The sequence below is a fragment of the Octopus bimaculoides genome, chromosome 20 (assembly GCF_046866305.1).
Source record: "Octopus bimaculoides isolate indiv1 chromosome 20, ASM4686630v1, whole genome shotgun sequence".
Taxonomy (NCBI): domain Eukaryota; kingdom Metazoa; phylum Mollusca; class Cephalopoda; order Octopoda; family Octopodidae; genus Octopus; species Octopus bimaculoides.
In genome coordinates this window covers 36,825,070-36,832,050 of record NC_142947.1, presented here as the reverse complement: position 1 = coordinate 36,832,050, position 6,981 = coordinate 36,825,070, and the positions used below count along the sequence as shown (strand labels likewise).

At 37.6% G+C, this 6,981-nt stretch overlaps 1 pseudogene; it reads right to left on the bottom strand.

Annotated features, from left to right (window-relative positions):
• Nucleotides 1-4,818: 4,818 nt before the first annotated feature.
• On the bottom strand, nucleotides 4,819-5,985 carry LOC149131681 (uncharacterized; annotated as a pseudogene).
• Nucleotides 5,986-6,981: the final 996 nt, after the last annotated feature.

Below are 6,981 nucleotides of genomic sequence, written 5' to 3'. Positions count from 1 at the left end.
TTTGATTAACCATACGACTGACTTTTATAACAGGAGTTGAAATACTCTTCAATATTTTACTGGTACTTATTTTATCATCATATTTACATTGTATTTTACCCAAGAGAGATAAAAGTTTAATTCGGTCTTACCAAAAACCAGTAGTGATTTCTCTGAACTACATTCACACCAGTAGCTAAAACATCACAGAATGTTTATTTAGTTCATTCTGAATAAACAGTAATCATTTCTTCTTCACTAGGTTAGATGTTAGGCAGATGGTTGTTATAGCTTTAAGAAAGATCTGAAATGGGTCATAAATGAAATGGTTATAAATCATTTCAAATTTTAGCACAAGGCCTGCAATTTTGGAAGAAAGAGAATAATTGAAATATTGACCCTGAAAGGATGAAAGGTAAAGTCGACTTTGGCAGAAAGAACCAGAAGAACTACCTGACACACTGATGAATCTGCCAGCTCACTGCCTTTGAAAGAACAGCTTTCACTAAGAATATACAATACTGATTCTTTATACAACAGATATAAGGCATTAGATTTTTATAAAAGAGGGAATAGCAAATGTAAGGTTCAAAAGTTTTTCATGAATGCAAATAGCTGCATAAATGAATCAAAATGGCTGCAATTAGTATATAAAATGGGTCATAATTAGCTTGAATATATTCAAAATTCAAAATGTTCAAGCCAAGGCCATCACATCTTAATTTCCAGACTTTCAGGACATTATCAAAAAGTGTTCTTAATTTTTTTTTAAATGGCAGGATTTAATTTAAGTGAGATTTGAAAACTATTTCTAGCAAGACAAACTGCTAAATAAAGGCTCTTTTGTTGGCAGTTTATCTGTGGAAAGTCAGTTTGGTAGACACCATCCTTCTTCAAGATGATTTGAATTTAGCAGGCACCCATGCCAACATCTTCATTGAACACTGATCTCGGCTTGCGAAGACCTGTTGGGGCGAAATCGTGATGGCACCAGTAGCAGTAACTCACTAAGAGCACTGTCCGAGCGTGATCATTGCCAGAGCACCAGATGCCTGGCTTCATGCTGGTGGCACGTAAATAGCACCATTTGAGTGTGACCATTAGCAATGTCGCCTTCCTGGCACTTGTGCCAGTGGCACGTGAAAAGACATTCGAGCGAGTCCGTTGCCAGTCCTGCTGGACTGGCTCCTGTGCAGGTGGCATGTAAAATACACCATTTCGAGCGTGGTCGTTGCCAGTACCGCCTGGCTGGCCTTCGTGCCGGTGGCACGTAAAAGCACCCACTACACTCTCTGAGTGGTTGGCGTTAGGAAGGGCATCCAGCTGTATAAACTCTGCCAAATCAGATTGGAGCCTGGTGTAGCCATCTGGTTCACCAGTCTTCAGTCAAATCGTCCAACCCATGCTAGCATGGAAAGCGGACGTTAAACGATGATGATGATGATGATGATGCTTGAAATATTCCACTGTACCTATTAACTGTTCAAGGACAGAGTTAACTCCATTGAGGCTAATTGTACAATAAACAACAGTATTTAAACAATATCTGCTATGCAAGTAGGAAATTAAATAGTCACTAAGCAGAATTTTAGATTAATAACATTAATTATTTACGTCTGCAAATATTATCCAGCCTAACACTGGATGGCTGTTTGAAATTAGAGTGCTGAATTAGTGTTTTGAATTAGCATTTAGACTTAATTATCTCCTTAGGCCTGGAAATACCAGATTCATATATATATATATATAAGCTGTTTAGACATTTTGTTATAGACAGTATGCAGAGTAGCTTTGGTGTATGTATGAGGTGGAGGGAGGGAGAGAAGCAACGGTTAATTATAAATTACACTCAGAAACATGTACAATATGTTTGAATGTGCACCAAGCATATTTCACTTATCATTGCTTAGCGCTCCCCCTCCGTAATTTACTTACGGTGAGCCACCGTATAGCACTGCCAGTCATTGTACGATGACTGGAAAAACATAAGAGAAGTAATGTCTTAATTTGCAGTGTTGTCTGCTTAGTGTCTGTGACCAATGAGATAACTGCTCCAAAATGCTAGCACCTTACAGTCCAGGTAGCTGATCTAGGTGTATACACATCATTTGTCAACAAGCGAGATATATTCTCCATGACAAAACACAGAGAGTAGCTTGTTCCCCAGTTCGGACATGCATCAAGCATACTTGGACTAATAATAACATTGCAACAACATGAGGGGGTACCAAAAAGTTCTTGGCTTTAAGTGTATTACAAAAGGCCTCATTGGAGGCCCAACCTTCCGAGTTCTTTTACAGGGCTTAGAAAAACTGAAGGACCACTGCAATAAGTGTGTGAATCTGAGAGGGGAAACATGCATATACTCATCACATTTTCTCATTAATTAAGGTTTTAAACAAAACAATTTTCACTGCAAGACAGTGTATGTTTATAGATATGTAATAGATTGATTGAATTTGTAAGGGATTTTGGGAATAACAGCTCTGATATGAAAATACAATATTGGTTTTATAGAGGCACAGATACAATTTTTTAAAAGTGAGATAAAGGTGGGGATGTAACTTATTGAATTGAACACATGGAAGCAAAGTTCAACTCACTAAGAGTTTATCATCATCACTATAAGCATCATCATCATTATGTAATGTCTGTCTTCCATGCTAGTATGGGGTGGACTGTCCAGCAGGACCTGATGAGCCAGAGGACTGTGTCAAGTTCCAATGCCTTGTTTGGCAATGTTTCTTCAGCTGGATGCTCTTCCTAATACCAACAACTTTACAGAGTGTATTGGCTGCTTTTTTTTATAGCACCAGCACTCCTGAGGTTGCCAAGTAACTTGTCAGAAAAAAAAAAGTGAGAGTGTAGTAGAGAGTGGGGATGGCTTTATGCCAGGCATTGAGAAGCTACTTGTATGATAGGGGGGCAAGGAACAGGTGTCTTGTTGTAGAGGAGATACATGGCTATTGTGCATTATATAACAGTATATGGGAATACCGGGAGAGAGAAATATAGATGGAGGTGATCTGGTACCCTGAGGGCATACCATTCTATATAATACTATATACTATATTCTATATAAGGCACAAGGCCTGAAATTTAGGGGACTGGTGAGACTGATTCAATTAATACCAGTACTCAACTGACATTTATTTTTATCAATGTCAGAAAGATAAAAAAACAAAGATGACTTCAGTGAAATTTCATTTCAGAACAAAGTAAAAAAGATCTCCTTTGGTCATGAATGACCATGGAATTGCACCTAAAAAGTCACCCTCTGAGGTACAAGTCCAAGCAAGGTTGTTTTTTATGGAAGACCAGTAGTTACCCATGCATACCAGCCTTCCCTCCCTGTGCTGCCAATGTTATCCAAAGGAAAGGCAAAGGCCAGTACAGCTTGGCACCAGTGACTTTGCAACTCATTTCTGCAGCTGAGTGAAATGGAGCAACGTAAAATAAAATATCTTGCTCAAGAACACAACACAGCTTGGTCCGAGAATCCAACTTACTACCTCATAATTGTGAGCCTGACACTCTAACCACATTTCAGAATGTAAAGCTACAATATCTAAATACCCTCTTATACCTTACATATTTAATCCTATAGTGTTCAGATTACTCTCTCAAAAATGCATTGCTTATTTATTCACATTGTTTTGAGTTAATCATGCATTATCTCATAGCTTTGAGATTTTGATGATGACATTGAAAGGTAGATGTGAGGGACTAGATCTGACCAGTTTGAACATGTCCAGTTTAAATGCTAAAGGGTAAAATGCTTTCATACAATGACAGCTATCTTGCTTAAAGAGAACTCTAATATCAAAAGTAATCAGAACCATCAACAACTCTATCTTTAGTTGTATTGGCTTGACTTTTGAAAACTCTGACATTTATTTCTATTCTAACAAGATGAAATGATGATATAACAAAGCATTTAAAAATATATGGCAGTATCTGTTATTGTTGATAAGCTCCAAGTGAAACCTAAAGCCTTTCTTCCTTCCTTCTTTCTACTACTGAATTGCACCAGGCTCTACAAGAGAAGGGTTACATATCTTGTTAATTATTAGACTTGTGTAGCATTGTTCCGAGGATGACATCTAAATATGCCCATTTTTCTTAACATGATAAAATATGATTTAAATGAGATTTTACAGCAATTTTTAGCTAGCAGAATGACTCACATAGAAATTCCTTCATTGACTAGGTGCCACAGTGTAACCTGAATATAATTTTCCCCCAAGATTATTGAGTACTGCGTTATCAAGGCAATCCCAAATGGGTTAAATTCAAAGTGAAGTAAGAAAATATCTCTAATAGATTAACACATACAAAAAGAATGTTAAGAATGTTAAGAGGTTAGAAACATTCTAAAAAAACCCAGTTTAGTACAGGGTGACCCCAAAAACACAGAACCCACAAATCTTTGAATAAAACAATGCAGAGGGTTAGATCCAGATGAACAGTGGTTCCAGCAAGATGGGGCCAGCTCCCACGCATCAGATGACTCCCTAGCCTGGCTGAGAGAGTGATTTCAGGAGAGACTGAAATCTGGTGCCATTTATTCCTGGATATGTACATGATCCTAGCCGGATTTGAACCTATACAATGGACATGTAAATATTTACTATGTATATATATATACACACACACACGCACCTCTCTCTCTCTCTTTATATATATATATATATATATATATATACACATAGCTATATATATACATACACACACAGACATACAAATATTGTAAATATGTGCATGTATATGTATATACACACACACAACTATATAAACTGTAGATATATAAATATAGTAAATATACACTGCATTAAGTTGATGTTAATAGAGGAGTAAATTAATTTAAAAACTTATCTTTGCATGTTGTAAAACGGATATTTGAGTGAATGTTTTGAAGCCAAAGTCACATTTGTAAAAGTGTTTTACACTGTGTCTCTTAAGATGTCGCTTTAAAGAGTTGTCAGAAACAAACTGACAGGAACACACTTGGCATACGTGAACAGAATTATTAGGATGAGATTCTTTGTGGCGATTTAGAAGTTCTACGGAATTGGAAAAACTTTCAGAACAATGAAGACAAGTGTGGCGTTTTCCATTGTGTTGGTAATCTATAAAATGTCATAGAATGCTTCCAAAGATTTCGATAATAACTGATAGTGGCACGAAGTCTTTAATCTAATGTGACTCTGAAGGTGACGCAAGTAAATTTTTGTTGTGATGTAAGACTTGGAACAATAAGGGCAGCTACTTTTCTGCCTTCTTACTCCAGCATGGGCTGAATTGAAGTGGTTATTGAGGATGTCCGATGATGTAAATTTTTTGTAGCAGATGTGACGTTTGAACTTTGAATTTTTATTTAACATTTTGATCACTTGAGGAAAGTTTCTGGAAAGTTTCATTATGGTTTTCATTACTACTTTTTTATCATTGTTAACTGGAGTTTGGTCACATGGTTCTTCGTTATTAGTGACTGGGTCGTTGTCGTCAATGAGTAATGGGGATTGTGGCATTGATATTGACAGTCCATTGTCGTAACACGTTTCAACTGTTGTGTCACAGTTGACAATATTTTGAGGCTCTTTGGCCTTAGCAGATTTGGAAGCAAAACATGTTGAGGTTTCCCGCAGGTTTGACAGTTCAGTTTTAAGAGCTTGCCGGTACGGTCACCTTTATCACAAATAAAGGAAACATGTACGATTTTTGGTGATATTTTCTGTGCATACATAGATGTTAGCAATGAACAGCCAGACTGGCCGGAAACCTGGTGTACTGTGTCTTTCATTGGCCTTAAATCAATAAGGATCTCAGTGGTTTCACTGACCACATAATTGGTGCTACTAGAAGACATTTTCACAGAACAAACTTTTGAATTACCTGAAATAATGATATGTAACAGTAAATACAAGTTTTTAATGAGGTGCTAATTATCGTCTGATGACAAGCTGGAGCAGTGGATTCACTGAAATATTTTCAATGTTGGACAGTATACCAGACAGCAGAAGAGAGAATTAATTAATTTAAATATTTCCATGTGTACAAACATACGTTGTTCCATACACTATTTGCAGACCCGCAGTAGATTTGACACAATTTCCTCCACTCCTCATTGGTTGGAATCAGATGTCACTGAAGAAATTACCAAACTGACAAGTTAATGACCTCGACATCAAGCCGGTGTTGTTTTATAAATGCCCTTCCTAATACCAACCACCCAACAGAGTGGTCAGTTTTGGGGCAAGGCTTTTACAGCTGGATGCCCTTCTAAATGCCAACCACTTTACAGTGGGGACTGGATGTTTTTTAAGTAGCACCTGCACTGACAGGGTCATGGCATTGGAGGTGGTGGTCTTGTGTCAGATGATGAAAGGTTACAGTGACACAAAGAAACAGAAACATGTGTGATGTTGGAAAGGAGATACATGGTTACCCAACCTGAGGGAAATGCAGGAACAGGAGAGAGAGAGAGAGAGAGAGAGAGAGAGAAAGAGAGAAAGAGATAAAGAGAGAGAGAAAGAGAGAGAGAGAGATGGTGACAAAGTGCCAGGCATACTCACAAGGGACAGAGATCAGAATATAAATGGGATGGTCGAGTAAAGGCTGAAAGAGATATAAATGGTGGCAAGTGCCAGAGGTGGTTTCAGTTGAGTTGGTATCGAAAGGGTTAATAAAAACATACTCTACCTTCAGTATTTACTCTTTTACTTGTTTCAGTCATTTGACTGCAGCCATGCTGGAGCACCGCCTTAAACGGTAAGCCTAGTACTTACTTTATTGGTCTTTTTGGCCAAACTGCTAAATTATAGACATAAACACACCAACATTGATTGTTAAACAATAGTTGGGGAGGGGGAACAAACACACACACACATATATATACGATGGGCTTCTTTCAGTTTACGTCTATAGTAGAAGACATTTGTCCAAAGTGTCACACAGTGAGACTGCACCTAAAATAATGTGGTTGAAAAGGAAGCTTCTTAC